Below are 17,091 nucleotides of genomic sequence, written 5' to 3'. Positions count from 1 at the left end.
TGTTACATTTAGCAGAGCACGGACATAAAGCTTCTTTAAAAAATTTCCAGTATTGTCGAAAGGAGGTGGCCTATTTGGGCTACCTACTTTCGAAAGAGGGAAGAAGACTCTATCCAGAAAGGATAGAGAGTATCTCTGGTATGCCTATTCCAAAGACACGGAAAGGAGTCGGAGCCATAATAGGCATGGCTTCATATTGCCGCCAATGGATAGCAAATGTTGCGATGATTGTAAAGCCAATGGTGGCATTGACAAAGACGGATGTTGTTTAGCCTTTGCCATGGAGTGAGGAATGTCAGAATGCATTTGATCTGCTCAAAGTTGCGTTGTGCTCAGCTCCAGTTTTGGGCACACCAAATTATGAAAAGGTTTTAAAATTATTTGTGCATGAAAATGAAGGCTGCGCGCTGGCTGTTTTGACACAGGAACAAGAAGGAAGAAATGGACCATGCAGTTATTTTTTTTCCGCGCTGGACCCTGTAGCATGCGCTTTGCCGCGTTGTTTGCTAGCTGTTGCTGCGGCTGCCGCGTCAGTGAAACAAACCGAAGGAATGGTTTTGGGGCACACCTTAATTTTGATGGTGCCACACGCAATAGACGTTCTCTTAAACAGAACGCAGACACAACACCTCACATCAGCTAGATTGACTAGATATGAAATTGTCCTGTTTGCACCACATATTCAAATTCAGAGGTGTTGCGCTTTGAATCCTGCAGAATTAATGCCCCTTCCCAAGGAAGAAGAAGGGGAAAATGAATCAGCTCCCCATGATTGTTTAATGGTTACTGAGGAAGAAACAAAAGGGAGAATTGACTTAACAGACACCCACAGAAAGAGCCAGATGGAGAACTGTTTTGTGACGGTTCCTGCTTCAAATTACCTGATGGCACGTCAACTGCGGCCTATGCCATCACGACACTAAAGAGTATTGTAGAAAGCAAAAGGATTCCATACAATTCAGCGCAGGCAGCAGAGATAATAGCATTGACAAGAGCATGTGAAATTTCTGCAAATCTAAATGTAAACATATATACTGACAGTCAGTATGCATTCGGGGTGGTGCACAATTTTGGCCGACTCTGGGCTGAGAGGGGTTTCCTAACATCACATGGGACCAGAATCCAACATGGCCTTTTGATAGCGCGATTGCTGTCTGTACGTACGTGTCCGAAGCGACTGGCAATAATGAAACGCGAAGCGCATAAGAAAATAACATGTAAGGTGGGAGAAGGAAACGCATTTGCAGACAAAAGTGCAAAACAAACTGCCACTGATTTAGGCACAAAAATGTTGGTAGTACAGTCAGAAGAAGTGCCCTGCATGATAGCGAATGGGATTGCCACAGTCAAAGAAATGCAGGCGGATGCAACTGCTGATGAAATAAATTGGTGGGCTAAGGGCTCTGCAGAATTAGACTTGGAAGGTTGCTGGGTGGACAAGGAGAGTAGAAAATGGATGCTGCCCAATTCCTACGTAACTGCAATGGTCACCATGGCCCACAGCCCCACACATATTTGTGCGGAAAAAAATGGTTCAGCATTTGGCTACAGTATGGCAGAACACGCACATAAGAAAAAATTTGGAAAGACTAGTTCAGAATTGTATAACATGTCTGCAACACAATATTGGAAAAGGAACAGCTACTCCAACAGGTAGTTTTGGCCCCCCCTCTATGCCCTTTGAGGTGATCCATTTTGATTTCATAGAAATGGAAAGATGTCAGAATCTAAAATACATCTTGGTGGTAGTGTGTGCATTTAGTATATGGGCGGAAGCATATCCGCTGAAGGACTGCACAGCCATGAGCACGGCTAAGGTGATGTTAAAAGAATACTTTTCCCGATTCGGCCTGCCGCGGGTCATATGGTCAGACAACGGCCCGCATTTTGTTGCCGCCGTGATATTACAGATTTGTGCAGGCCTTCAGATCGATAAACGATTCCATTGCGCCAGACACCCGATGAGTGCTGGGCTTGTTGATCGCCAGAACGGCATTTTAAAGAATAAAATAAGCAAGATCTGTTCAGGAAGCAATCTGAAATGGACAGATGCATTGCCTTTAGCTTTGACGTGCATGCGCACATCTGTGCAAGCAAGGACTGGACTCTCCCCATACGAAAACGTGATGGGGAGACCTGCTAATGTTTGGTGTGCGCCGCAACCCAGGCGTTTGAGTGAAGTTGAATATCCTGTACTTAGTACATATTGTAACATTTTAATACAAAAGCTTTGTTTGATTCATCAGCAGGTGCAGGAGGCTCTTCCTGTCAGATATACTGGCCCGGGGCATTGTCTGCAGCCGGGAAACTGGATCCTCATTAAAAGCTTTGAAAGGAAATCATTGCTTGCAGCAAGATGGCGTGGGCCCTATCAGGTTCTCCTGGCAACGCAAACAGCAGTCCGTGTGGATGGTCGTAAGGCATGGATCCATGCCACTCACACCAAGAGAATTCCATCGCCATTGAAAGAACTGCCTGATCCAGATGACAAGGAAGAAACAGCTGCCTCCGACTCGAAGGACACCATTGCCAGTTCTCTGCCGCAAATTCTGCCTGAGCCTGAGACAAAGCCTGAGAAGATTGCTAAAAAGGAGAAAGGACTAAGCGTGCCCCAACTTTTCCCAGCTGAATCTGCATCGCCACAGGTTGACAGGAAACCTGCATCATCACTTTGGCGCCCACCATCACTTGCTGCGCCACAGGCTGACTCTGAGCCTGAATCTGGAAGTGCACCTGCACTATCCATCGATCACACAGTACCTGGAGCAATACGGTACAACCTACGTTCTCAAAATCGAAAGTGATTCGATCTTCGTGTTTCATTTCGTTGCCTCCATTTCCCATCACGGATGAAGTGGGAATCGGAGGCCTGGGGGAGTGGAGCGTGGGGGTTGTGCCAATCCGACAGCTCTGGAAAGCGGCTTCCCGGGGCTATCTTTGAAAATAAAAATCCATGTGTTGATCACCCTGTGCGAACGAGCGGGGCTCATATGGTACAAAGGCAATTGATGATTGCTCTGAAGTCTTTTGAGCAACGTGCAGGGGCACAATAATCTTGCCTTACGTTTAGCAATCTAGGCTGCCGAGAACTGGCCTGAACACTTTGTTAACATTTTCGAACTTGCTGGTATTTCAACGAGTGCAGCGGTGAGAAGTATTCACAACGAACATTGTTGGAGAAGAAGAATCAAGAAGATGCCTAAACCTGCATCTGCCCCCTCCTGCACCAATGCTGATGATGTAGTAAATATAGAGACTATAAAATTGCCAAGAAGGAGTTGCCGCAAAAGATGTATGCTAATTATCGCAATATTCATGTGCATTATGAGTATACTTGCACCCATATCAGTAGTCCTGCTATTATGGTATTTAGAGGAAATACATCCATTAGGTGTATTTTGGCCTATTAGTAATGTGTCTGTCACCGAAAGCCCAGTTCATGTAATCTCTTATACTTTGTCCCCAATGGAAGAAAGACACAGGGAAGGTTATGGAAATAACATGTTACTTTTGATAATGAACATGACACACTCAATCCTGAAGAAAAACAATTGTTGGGTGTGCACGCATTTACCACAATATGGTGGAAAGGGAATAGGGTGGTATGTGCAGCCATTGCCGCTAAGTTCAGCATGTTATGCATCATTAAGTGCACTATATTATGGGAAATGGAATAAAGTGAAACGTGTCGATTAGATAGGACAAACATGGACGTATTTGAAAAAGTGGTAATGGAACCTGTAGGTTGCTCGATATTTAACCGAGCAAGGGTAATAAAGCCAGTAGTAACGCCACAAGATAGACTGTATGTGCCATTTAAATCATCCGTAATCACGTTTCACATGAACCCATTAGGGAATAAAGATGCAGTGCCCCCCTTGTATACCATAAATTACAGTCCTCGCACTGTTCCATTTTGCTTGCGAAAGAAAGGCTCTTATTCAGTAGGGACATTCAATAGGTGCATGAATATTGGAATGAGAGAGAGAGAGAGAGAGAGAGAGAGAGAGAGAGAGAGAGAGAAAGAACCAGTATATATAGGCGATCCTGTCTATTTCATATGTGGGGAAAAAGCTTATCCCTGGTTGCCTAGAAATTGGGGAGGTACTTGTTACTTAGGGATTCTTTTCCCAGGGGTATTCCTTTCAAAAACGTCAGACATAGCAAAATTATCCAGGTCAAGGCCACGACGAGATGAGGAGGCAGGATTTATTGCAGAGGATATAGCAAAATCATTTATACCATTTTGGGGTCAAGCAATAAATTCATATAATATAAGACAATTGTCCAGAATTTTAGAAAAAACAATAAATGGAACAATGGATATATTTTATAATATGACTTTGGAAGAAAAGGCAATTCGATTAATGACACTTCAAAATAGAATGGCTCTTGATATAGTTTTGGCTGACAGTGGAGGAGTTTGCAAAATCGTGGGGTCATCGTGCTGCATATTTGTAAGTGACTCCTCTCCTACGATCTTTGAAGCAATAAAGAAGTTATACATCTTGAGCTCTGACCTCCATCCCCCAGCAGGTACTTGGGAACTAAACATAAGCTCCTGGTTTTGGGAATTATTACGCTCATGGGGATGGAAATTAGTTGCAATTTTAGCAGCGATCCTCGGAATCTTCCTAACATGTTGTTATGGCATACACTGTCTACCAATAATTTGCACTGAAATAAGCGATGAATGCATACACATGGTGACACAAAAAAGAACTCCCAAAGTGAATACAATCACAAACCACAAAATGCAGACTGTGAAAGAATTAATGTCTATTAATATTGATGATGATGATGACGATTACAGCAGTATGCAAAGTTCAGAATCAGATACATGGTCAGAGGAAGACGCGATGTATGGTTGATGCGTTTGGTTTACGGCCAAAAGGAGGGTTTGTTAGTCTAGAAAATACCCTTCCATAGCATAGACGGTATGTAATGTTGGCCGAAAACCAACCGCATCATAGGTGTAGCATCGTCAGTACAGAATCGTCAGCATAACCAGAGAGCGTCCATTTTGTAACAATAGAATTCGCCATTTTGCAATTTTGCTTTTTCTTGCTCTTCTGTTCAAATGCTTTGCTGTAAGTGAATTCTATTTCATTCTGCTCATGCACAGAGCAAGGCCACAAGTTACATGCCGAGAGACTAGCCCAGACAGCAGTACACTGTTTCCCTCCCTCACAAGTCCTTGGAAGTAAGCAGAAAGGCATTTAATCACCAAGCAGGTGCCAGCTAGTCTCGCTGAAACGGCAGAAACTGTAGAAATAGACAGTTAATGGCTTGAATTATGCTCTCCTTTGCGGCCCCCCTTCACTGGGCCCCTGTAGATCGAGCTGACCTCTAGCTCACAAATAGAAACCCAGAGATAGTAGGGCTTGGAATATGTCTCTCCTACGAACACAGCTTGCTTACAGAACAAGAGCACTATGTTCCTTGTAACAAAGAATAGTGTCTGCACCTTTGCAGATTGCAACTGTTGCTGAATAAATGTCTTAAGAGTGTTATATCCGTCATATTCGTCATAATTGTCAATCACTGAACCCTTGCTAAAGAAGATACATTATGGGCGGTTTGTTGATGTGTCACTACTGATAGTATGATGGTCTTTTTATATATATGTAACTGATGTAAAATGTTTGCTCTCTTGCGTCCCAAGAGGTCTGGGTAACACACGTTGCGGGACGTGAGATCCGGTCGGCCGACAGACTTTTTGCTTTGCAATAAACCCTAGATTTTGGGAACTGAACCTCGTGTCTGGCGTATCAGTCTGTGTATGGTGATTGTGACTTGTTTCCATGCACCAGGGTCCCCCAGGGGCCCATCAGTAAGGCCTAACCAAGATGCACAAACAATTATCTGCAGGAATATAGTAACAGTAATAAATGTAAATAGTGGGTGGAGAACAAGAGGCTAGATTGGAACAATAATCCAGGCTAGGGGTGTGGGCAGAAATTAAATATGCAATATTTTCCCCTACCCATAAACATGCAGATATCTCAGAAAAGCACATACAGAGAGCCTACCAAGAGCTGCATGCTAGCCCAGAGGGGAAGTGCTCAAAACCTGACTCAAATTAACTGCTGCCCAGCACCCGATAATCCCCCCTTTCCTTACCTGCCACTAGTAGCTCCTTCCCCCACCACAGTAACTGCAGCTACTAGCCCAGAGGGGGAAGTGCTCAAAACCGGACACAAATTAACTGCTGCCCAGCACCCGATAATCCCCCCTTTCCTTACCTGCCACTAGTAGCTCCTTCCCCCACCACAGTAACTGCAGCTGCTAGCCCAGAGGGGAAGTGCTCAAAAACCGGACTCAAATTAGCTGCTGCCCAGCACCCGATAATCCCCCCTTTCCTTACCTGCCACTAGTAGCTCCTTCCCCCACCACAGTAACTGCAGCTGCTAGCCCAGAGGGGAAGTGCTCAAAAACCGGACTCAAATTAGCTGCTGCCCAGCACCCGATAATCCCCCTTTCTTTTCCTGCCACTTGCAGCTGCTTCCACCAGCACAGTGACTGCAGCAGAAGCAACGAAGGTGATGTTCCTGCAACTAAATGCAAATGAGGAAAGGCAAATAAAGCAGTGTGTCAAAAAATCAAGACTGATCTCCACTGCCCCAGATTCCAGCCAGCACTGCTTGGGAGTGGTATCTGGTCTTTCCACTGAAAGCCATACCATTAATGCCATACCATCGAAAATGATTCATTGAATTGCCGTTCCATCGAAAAGCATATTCATTGAATAATTTTCGATGGTTAATGTCGATGGATAGGGTTAGTGTTAGGGTTGGGGCTAGGGTTAGATTAAGGGTTAGGGTTTAAGGTTGGGGCTAGGGTTAAGGGGGGTGGGCGTGGAGGTTAGGGGGCTGGGGAGGGAACCCCCCCAATATATAAAATAAATAAAACGTTACAAGGAGCTGGCCAGTGCTGAAATTTCAGCACTGGACAGCTCCATGTAACGTTTTAATGTAGAAATTAAAAGCATCGAAATGCTATCTTTTACATTTAAAAGTACATATCCATTCGATGGAAAAGTTTCGATGGATATGTACTTTTAATGTAAAATATAGAATGTCTATGCTTTTATTTTCGATGCATCTTTTTCAATGCATTGGCATTTCGATGCATCGTTTTTGATGCAATGACTATAAACCCTTGGAAGTTAAAAACTACATTGCCTCATTCAGCAATGGAGTAGCACGTCTAAACAGAAAATAAAGATATGGCGAAATGGACACAAAAGATCTCAGACACGCCAGACCTGGAAACCTGCCACAAGTCACTCTGCACAGGCTCAAGCACTGCATCCACTTCCTAGACTCCCTGGCGGCACAGCTGCACAAGCTCATGCACTGCATCCACTTCCTAGACCCCCTGAAGGCACAGCTGCACAGGCTCAAGCACTGCATCCACTTCCTAGACTACCTGAAGGCACAGCTGCACAAGCGCTGAACAGGCTCAAGCACTGCATCCACTTCCTAGACTCCATGAAGGCACAGCTGCACAGGCTCAAGCACTGCATCCACTTCCTAGACTCCCTGAAGGCAAAGACGGACAGGCTCAAGCACTGCATCCACTTCCTAGACTCCCTGAAGACACACAGCCGCATAGGCTCAATCACTGCATCCACTTCCTAAACCCCCTGAAGGCACAGCTGCACAGGCTCAAACACTGCACCCACTTCCTAGACTCCCTGAAGGCAAAGACGGACAGGCTCAATCACTGCATCCACTTCCTAGACTCCCTGAAGGCACAGCTGCACAAGCTCATGCACTGCATCCACTTCCTAGACCCCCTGAAGGCACAGCTGCACAGACTCAAGCACTGCATCCACTTCCTAGACTACCTGAAGGCACAGCTGCACAAGCGCTGCACAGGCTCAAGCACTGCATCCACTTCTTAGACCCCCTGAAGGCACAGCTGCACAGGCTCAAGCACTGCATCCACTTCCTAGACTCCCTGAAGGCACAGCTGCACAGGCTCGAGCACTGCATCCACTTCCTAGACCCCCTGAAGGCACAGCCACGCAGGCTCAAGCACTGCATCCACTTCCTAGACTCCCTGAAGGCACAGTTGCACAGGCTCAGCATCCACTTCCTAGACTCCCTAAAGGCACAGCCGCACAGGCTCAAGCACTGCACCCACGTCCTAGACCCCCTGAAGGCACAGCTGCACAGGCTCATGCACTGCATCAACTTCCTAGACTCCCTGAAGGCACAGCTGCACTGGCTCATGCACTGCATCCACTTCCTAGACTCCCTGAAGGCACAGCTGCACTGGCTCATGCACTGCATCCACTTCCTAGACTCCCTGAAGGCACAGCTGCACAGGCTCGAGCACTGCATCCACTTCCTAGACACGCTGAAGGCACAGCCGCACAGGCTGGAGCACTGCATCCACTTCCTAGACTCCTTGAAGGCACAGCTGCACAGGCTCAAGCACTGCCGCCACTTCCTAGACTCCCTGAAGGCACAGCTGCACTGGCTCACGCACTGCATCCAATTCCTAGACCCCCTGAAGGAGCAGTCACCCTTACTATATATCTAGCAGATTTGCAATATTTCTGGAAATCTACACGATTGTTAGTTATCTGCTGCTTTGGTGGTAATAGATGCAGACTGCCTAATTCATGGTGTCCTGGTGCAGGAGAGGATACACTGCCTATTTGGATGAGATTTTTTTCATTTTATAGGTGGAAAGCTCATGAGTAAAGTGCTGGTCTCTGACACAAGTTTGAGTCCTCAGCTCCTCAGCCAATGAGGATGCTCGAACCGGGGCCATCCCTGCTCTGAGCCGCCCCACGGCTGAGAGGCTACCTTCGCCCCTCACCGGGGACAGAGGTAAGGCTTTTTTTTCTCCTCCCTCCTCCCACATCCCTGCCCTCCCCACCCCACTTACCTTCTAAGCCTTGGTCCCCGGCGGGGGACGATGGCAGCCTCCACACGGCTGGAGCCTTCCATCGTCCCCCGCCGGGGACCCAGGTACATTTTTTTCCCCTTCCCCTCCCTTCCGCCCTCCCAACCGCACTTACCTTCTTTTTTTTTTGGGAGCGGACGCGCTGGAAACGCTTCTGTTTCCAGCGCATCCGCTCCCGATGGCCACCATGGAAAGGGAAAATGGACTCAGTTTTCTCCTTCCCGGCGGCCATTTTCTTTGTGTTTGTGTTTGTGTTCTTGACAAAAAAAAAGCTTTTAGTGCACCGGTCACGCAGTTTTTGCGGGCCGGGGTACTAATAGCTATAGGCCCCTCGCAGCGGGGGCATTACAGACTCTACCGACTCTACCGAGTCAGTAATGCCCCCACCGCGAGTGGCATATTGCTCTATTATCCATCTCGATCCATGTAATGGATGCAGTGGACACCCTTGCAACCCCCAAATCCATTATACGGGTCAATGGGGCAGAGGACACCCTTGCAACCCCTGATCCCCTTGTTTGGAATAATGGGATTCAGCATTTACATCACTGCCGAATGCGCAGTAAAAGTGCATTCAGCATTTTCTTCCTGATATTTTCGAGCAATACCGTGGAGCCTGCAAGACGAAGGCTTGTTCATCCATTCTGATCCATGCGAGACATGGGTGACCATGGGCCTCATTACGAGTATGGCAGTAAGGCAACAACGGTGCCGGTATTGCTACCGGCACCGTTGTTACCATACCACCATACTACGAGTTCTGCTCGAGGGTGCCCTTGCAGCCACCAGGTCTGACCAGGTGGCCATACCGGCACCCGCGAGCAGATCTTGATGGTAATACCGGTACCTTTATTAACGGTACCAGTGCTACCACCCTCCCCATTCCCATTGAGCCCTATGGGGCCGAATGGGGAGTCCCTTATTACCGGCACCCGCAAATGGGCAATTACCGGGTCTGCCAAACTCGGCATGACCCGGTAATTGCCCATTCGCGGGTGCCTGAAAAAAATTGATACCGGCTGCAGCCGTGCCTGTACTACAGGCACGACTACCGCCAGCCTCGTAATGAGGCCCATGAATCAGGCACAATGGAAATAAATGGTACTAGTCGGGAAAATAGTGGCTTCACCTAGGACAGTGCTATTTATTTGTTGAGCATTTGTTAGGCTTTATACAACAAAATGGTGTTTCGTAGCACCATGAGGCAAGTGGGGAGGGGAAGTACAAAAGAAAAGTACACATAAAGACAGGGTCCTACTAGGCCTTGTGACATCCGGACGAGGAAGTGCAGTGGAGAGAAGTGCGGCAGATAAGGAAAGGAGGTGGGAGCAAGGTAAGGGCAAGTGTTGGTGAGCCCGGGAGGGAAGTGCCAAGGGGTTTTAGGGAAGGAGACCACAGGCTAAGTGCTGGATGGAAGGATCCCAAGGGTGCAATGCACAGCCGCCAGGCAGGGGGCTCACCGGGGCAGTGCTGAAGGGGGGGTAATGGTGTCGACTGTGAAGAGGGCCTGGTAACCTGTGAGATTCATGAAGGACTAGGCTGCCAGTCTCAGTGGTGGTGGGAAAGAGGTAGAGATAAGAAGAGTTTTGAGAAGTTTTGGAACTTAAAAAGATCCGGCTCAGGTTTGAGAGGGGCAGGGGGGCTGTTCCAGAGAGAGGCACACGCCAAGGAGAGAGACCTGCCCCCCACTCTCTGGATGATGCAGAGGGTATTGAGTTTGATCCTTGCGGCCACCGGGAGACAGTGTAGAGATTTTAGGGCTTCAGAGATACAATCCCTGGCCTTGAGGCTAAGGATAAATCTTGCAGCCCTATTCTGGATTAGCTAAAGAGGGTGTATCGAGGAAAGGGGAAGATCGAGGAAGAGGCTGTTGCAGTAGTCCAGCCTCGAGAGGACAAGAGCTCTGAGGTGAGGAAAGGGAGAATGTCTATAAGGAGGTAAAGCAGGAGGTGGGCCTTATTGGCAAGGTCCAAGATGTGAGGGGTGAAGGAGAGAGAGGAGTCGAAGATGACCCCAAAGATTTTGGCCTCACAGGATGGTGAGGGTAGACGGGCCAAGGAGGGCGGTCAGAGAGAAACAGGGCACAGGTGTCCCAATAAGACAGATCTTCATCTTACTGGCATTAAGAAAGAGGTTGTTAGCCACAGACCATGCCTGGACAGCAGTCAGGCAATCTGGGAGGATATCGGGAAAAGAGTTAGTAGAGGGGCGTTTGAAGGAGAGCTGTGTGTCATCAGCGTAACCCTGGAAATGAGGAGAAAAGGAGATTAGGTGAGCAAGAGGGGCGAGATCGATAATGAAGAGCCACAGAGATAGGATGGAGCCCTGGGGGACGCGGCAAGTAGAGAGTCAGGTGGTGGAGGAGAAAGGCCCAGTTGCAGCTTGTAAGGGCGGTTAGTGAGGAAAGAAGTCAGCCAGTCCAGTGGCCGCTCTGTGATGCTGAGGGTATCATGGAGCCATTTTAAGAAGATAGAATGGTTGACTGTGTGGAAAGCAGAGGAGAGATCAAGGAGAATGAGAACAGCAGGAGAGTTAGAGTCAAGATTTGCAAGCTTGTCTCCATGGGTGTTCAGGGAGCAGTTTCTGTGCCTCTGGATGCCCAGAATCCAGATTGATGGATCGTGGAGCAACCAACAAGTTCAGTATAAAGGGTCAGTTTAGGGGAACCAACTTCTCCAGGAGTTTACCCAAGAAGAGGGTGGTGGAGATAGGGTGATAATTAGCCGGGCAAAAGGGGTCAGCAAACCGTTTCTTTAGGAGGGTGCACAAGGGAGTGCCTGAGGGATAGCAGGAAAGAGCCAGGGGTGAAGGAGTGGTTACAGAAATCATTGAGAGAAAGGACGAGAGAGGTGATGTTGTCCTTAATGTTTCTAGAAGAGCAGGGGAGCACCTGTTTGGATGAGACCTCTTCCTGCTCCCACCTGTGAGGCTAAAATCTCAGGGTCATCTTCGACTCCACACTCTCCTTCTCCCCACACATTTGGGACATCTCTAAGAGTCACACTACCAGCTGCACCGCCTCAGAGGTATTCTTTCTTTCCTCTCATTCGCCCAGAAGCTCACTGTCTCCAGAGCTCTGCTGCTCTCTAGGCTGGACTACTGCAAAAGCCTCTTTCTAAATCTGCCTGCTTCTACTCGCCGCCCTCTGCAACTCATCCAGAACAGGACTGCGAGACTTGTCCTTGGCCTCAAGCCCAGGGATCATATTTCTCCAGAACAGAGGGGGGTCTGGGAAACTCTCTACCAGCACAAACACAGCCCATTGACTTGTTCTTGGGTGGATGGCCCCTGGGAGAGTCTCACCCAAGTCTTTAGCTCCCTGTTCTCTTCACAGAGAAGAAATTTCCCGCATATCAGTCTTTGTCCTGCCTAGGGGCAGTCCAGCACCAAAATACTAGGCAATTCTCCTCTGAACAAGAGTACCACAGCAACCCCATACACGTGTTTCACCCAAGAACAGGTCACTGGGCTGTGTTCGTGCTGGTAGAGAGATTGCCAGACCACCCCTTTTTTTCATATTTCTCCGGGACTGACATCTCTGCACTGGCTCCCAGCGGCTGCAAGGATTAATTTCAAAACCCTCTGCATTGTCCACAAGGCCTTCTGGGGCCTGGAGCCTCAATACCTTCAACTCTTCCTAAATATCTTCCTTCTCGAGCTCTTCGCTCACCCGCCTCCAACTCCCTCAGGGTCAGTCGCTTCTCCAAGCAACGAGTTGGTGGTAGATCTCTTTCCTCGGCTGGGGCCACCCTCTTGAACAGCCTCCCTGAAACTTGAGGAGAATCATCCCCGGTTCCAGAAACACCTCAAAACCGTTCTCTTTGCTTCTGCTTTTTCTCCTCTTCTCCCCTGCTGACCTCCTGGCTGAAACTTAATCTGCACTGGTTACCTGGCAACCCTCTGATCTTGGGCCCAAGTCCCTCCCCCGCCAGTCCCTCACACCTGCACTGCCTTCCTGTCAACCCCCGCACTTGGGGACTGTTTTCTGTATCCCTTTAGTCCCACTAGCAGCACTTGACACCTGATGTCTGCATGTACCCTTGCACTTGACACCTGCTGGCCTTACTTTACTTATTGTTTTTTATTCTATTATTCCATGTACTTCACTGTCCCCTCCCTCTTCCCCCCACACTCTCCCTCTTCGCTCTTCCCATGCACTTGCGTGATCTGAATGACACCTGGCCTAGTAGGATCGTTATCTTCCCTCTGTCCCCCTCCCTTGCCTCGTCGCACATTGAAACACTTGTGTATAGGCGAATTATAAATGCTGTATCATATCATAGGGCGGACAACTTTAGAGACCTCATCAGGTGCAATGGGCAGGAGGGAGGAGAGTGCAGGAGTTTGAGGGAGGGGAGCCAAGGGAGGTGCAAGTGGAGATGGGGGTGGCGGAGAGTGAGGACAGTATGTCCTGAGTTATAGAAGTGAAATGGAAGGCCAAAGTGGTGCAGGGAGCCTGCGAAGGAAGGAGAGATGTTGAGACTGCAATTGGATTGGTAAGTTCCTTGCCGATTTTGAAAAGTTCAGCGGCGTAAGTTGCTCCAGAGATGCAGGCTTGGATGTGGGCCCTCTTCTTGGAGCAGATATAAAGACGATATTGCCTTTGGAGCAGGCGACAAGCCAGTTTGTCGGAAGATGAATCCAAGGTCTGCCACTTCCATTCAGCAATTCTGCACTTGTGTTTCAGAGATGCTAGATCAGAGTCATACCAACCATTGCATTTGTAGGCAAGCTTCAGGCTGATCCTCATGACAGGGGCAAGTTTGTCAAGTGGGTTAGCAATGGAGAGGGAAAGGTTAGCAAGGACAGAGTTGCAGGCAGGGGTGAGAGGGTGGATGAAAGTGGAAGCAAAAGCAGCAACTGACACTCGCTTCTTTGGTTGAATGATGGTGAAGGAGGCTGGCAGTGCCCGAGGTGGCTCAGACAGAGGGCCGAGGTGCCCCAAGCGGGAGGAGAGAGTGGCCGGACCAGGAGAGGGGGGTGGTGACCGGGTTGGAGATAGGGATATCTCCAGAGATGAAGGCATCCAGAGTGTGTCCGGTTAGGTGGGTCAGATCGGATTGAAGAATAGTAAGAGAGAGGGAGTCACAGAGGTCACAGAACAGTGAAGTGGCTGATTGAGGAGAATCAAAGTGGATGTTGAAGTCATTGAGGAGGAGGAGTTTGGAAGTACATGTTAGGAAGGAGGAGGTGAGGTCAGCCCATCCAGAGGGGAGGAGGGCCTGAAGATGGTAGCGAGGGTGAGAGAGTAGGAGAGAATCCGAGCCTAAAGAAGAGGCATTCAAAAGAGGAGTAGGACTGAGTAGGCATGATAGAAGCAGGGACCCACTATGGGAAAATCAGGGCCAATCCTCCTCCTGGCCGGTTGGGTCTGGGTTTGGAGAGGAGTTTGTAGCCTTCAGGAAAGAGGGTGTCAAGAGCAGTGACAGAGCTGGCATTGAACCACGTCTCGGTAAGGGCGAGGACGTCGAGGTCAAGTTCTTCAAGGAGGAGACAGATTTCAGAGAAGTGTTTGACAGCAGAATGAGCATTCAGAGTAGTTAAGTGAAGCTGATTACCACCTTTGAAAGTTTTCCATGGAGGGGTACAGGGGTGTGGTACTTCCATTGGTGGTGGTGGAGAGGTTAGAGGCTTAGGCAGAGTAGCAGGAGAACGTTAAGGAGAGAGGGCAGGTGCCGGTCAAGAAGGCGACAAGTAGGTTTAGAGCCCTGAGCCATGATAGTGCCGTTGTGATAGACATTAATGATGCACTAGGAGGATGAGCAGTGCGCCAAGAGAGCTTCCCAAGAGAGCTTCCCATCTAGTGCCGCCATTAATGGGTGAAGAGGAGAAAGGGGAGAGAGTAGAGACCAAGTGGGGAGTCCATAGGTCTGGGGAGGGGACAGAAAAGAGGATGTCGGTAATAGTATGCCTGGAAGCAGAATTGACATAGGTGTCAGCAATAGGTAGGCCTGGACAGCTTTAGGGAAAGCATGATGAATCACAATAAGTACTCTCTGAATCCTACAGGGAAAGCACAAGGGATCACAATAAGTACTCTCTGCCTCCTACAGGGAAAGCATGATGAATCACAATAAGTACTCTCTGAATTCTACAGTGGCAACTAGAGAAACTAGAAGAGCAGCAAGAGGGGATGTCTATGTTGGGGTATTATTTTTAGCAGCAGGCAATAGTGTTCTGTTAATGTGCAGTCTTTGAACCTGGAACACTGCGGCTCCTAAAAATACTCCATAGGCATAGTCAAGCGAGATATCATAAATGCTATCAGAGTCTGGACATGAAATGGCCAGTGTGGCGAACCAGAAGGAGGAGTCGGACAACATTCGGACATTCTTGAAAAGGGTGTTTGTCAAATCAAAAGAAAACTCCCAACGTGCCCTATGGCTATGAGGGAAGTTCACTCCCTAGTAAAAAGAAGTCTAAGGGAGCATGTCAAGCCCAGATGTCCAGTCCAAATCCTAAGTGTCTATTTGGACCTACCACTTTAGAAATAACTAAAAAAACAAGCAAGGTTTGTAACAGTTTCGGTGTGGCTGCTGCCGGGCCCCTTTGTATGTTGAGGTATTCTCCACTTTCAATTGTTCCTGTAGGTGGTTCCCCAGCTTGGGATAAGCAAACAGTTTCTGAAGTGTTCCAGATCCCTCCGAGATTACTTGAAACCAAACTTCTGCTATCACACCAGTCGCTCAAGTGGCACAGCGAGTAGAGCGCTCGCTTTGACATCCGTGCAGAGCCTGCTGATGCAGGTTTGAATCCCGGTGGGGCCAAACTCAGCCTTTCATCCTTCCGAGGTCGATAAATGAGCACCACACACCGTGGGTAATAATAAGCAGCGCTCAGATACCCGAGGGTTCGTAGCGCTATATAAATGCTAAATTATTATTAATAGCATTTAGATTTTCCCAAAGTCTTATAGCTCTGTGGAAAAATGTTCACTCTCCTAATGTAATACTTGTGTTTCCTCGCAAGGCCTTATTTATCTTCACAGTTTTGGTTTCACTTTAACAAACTGTGTATCTTTTCCCCTTTGTATTTCATTAGGAGCGTCTGTCCCTTTTATTGCTGTACTCGCTCCGGCTTTGGCTGCTATTCTAGCCTTGCTCTAAAGTTTTTGTATCTCTACCCTCTGTATTACTGAGACCTTGTGCCTGGTATGCTCTTGGAGCTTCTCAGGAATTTGACGGGTATTCTAGGCTTGAATTATGTAGTTCATCTCTCTCTCTCTCTCTCTCTCTCTCTCTCTCTCTCTCTCTCTCTCGGCTGTGTGCCCGTTACATGCAGTTCATATCTCATACCTGCATCGGTTTCACCTCTCTGGGAAATTGATAGTCGTGCGGTTTGTTTGCTTACACACATCAGCTGTCTCTTACACCCTGAACACGTCCCTCACATCGGGAACGGTACTAGTTGTACGAAGCTTGGGATCTGGGCTCCTCTCTCCTCTCGGCGTTCGCTGTCGGGCGCCAGGCCCATCGCTGCTCGCTAGTGGTCATGCAAACCAAAGAGATATGGTTGACTCTCAGTCCTTCCTTGCCTGTCGGCCAGGAGCTGCTTACTCCATCAAGGCATCCACCTTCTAGCTACCTGGTTGCTTGCTAGGCATGTTACCACTGGTTTTGAGGCTCAACTTGACTCCGCCCCTCAAATACATAGTGCTGCAGGGGCTCGCCTCTGTGTAGCACTGACTCTCTGACTAGCGTGGGGCTTCTTTTTCTTCTCCATTCATAGTTTGTTCCTCCTTTATATAGGTAATCAACTCCATGTAGCGCTGTCTGTCTTTTCTGATCAGGGCATTCAGGCAAGTTTCACCATTAACTGAAGCCAATAGAGTCAAACCAGGCTCTATGTGTGAGATAATTGAAACAGGCAATGCAGTCGTTTTTTCAACACCCATGTATGCAGAAAGAGTGGTTTGGAATAGGAGTTCCATGCTGGAATGGAGTCCTTGTCCCCAAGAATGGAGTCACTACCAGAGAGGTCACACTTGCCCAGACCTCTGGGGAGGGTCTTGCATCGCATGTTTACCTCCCTCACCTCAAAAAAGGTGGCTCCCCTCTGAGGAGAAGGGACACATTGTATAGATTTGTCACACCATATAAAGTATAGAAGGGTGCCATGAAATTTAAAAGGAAAGTGTGTGCTATTTAGTCTGCACTTTTGTAAAGTCGC

Source organism: Ambystoma mexicanum, chromosome 10, assembly GCF_040938575.1.
Source record: "Ambystoma mexicanum isolate Mex_15411 chromosome 10, UKY_AmexF1_1, whole genome shotgun sequence".
Classification (NCBI taxonomy): domain Eukaryota; kingdom Metazoa; phylum Chordata; class Amphibia; order Caudata; family Ambystomatidae; genus Ambystoma; species Ambystoma mexicanum.
This window is presented reverse-complemented; position numbering follows the sequence as displayed.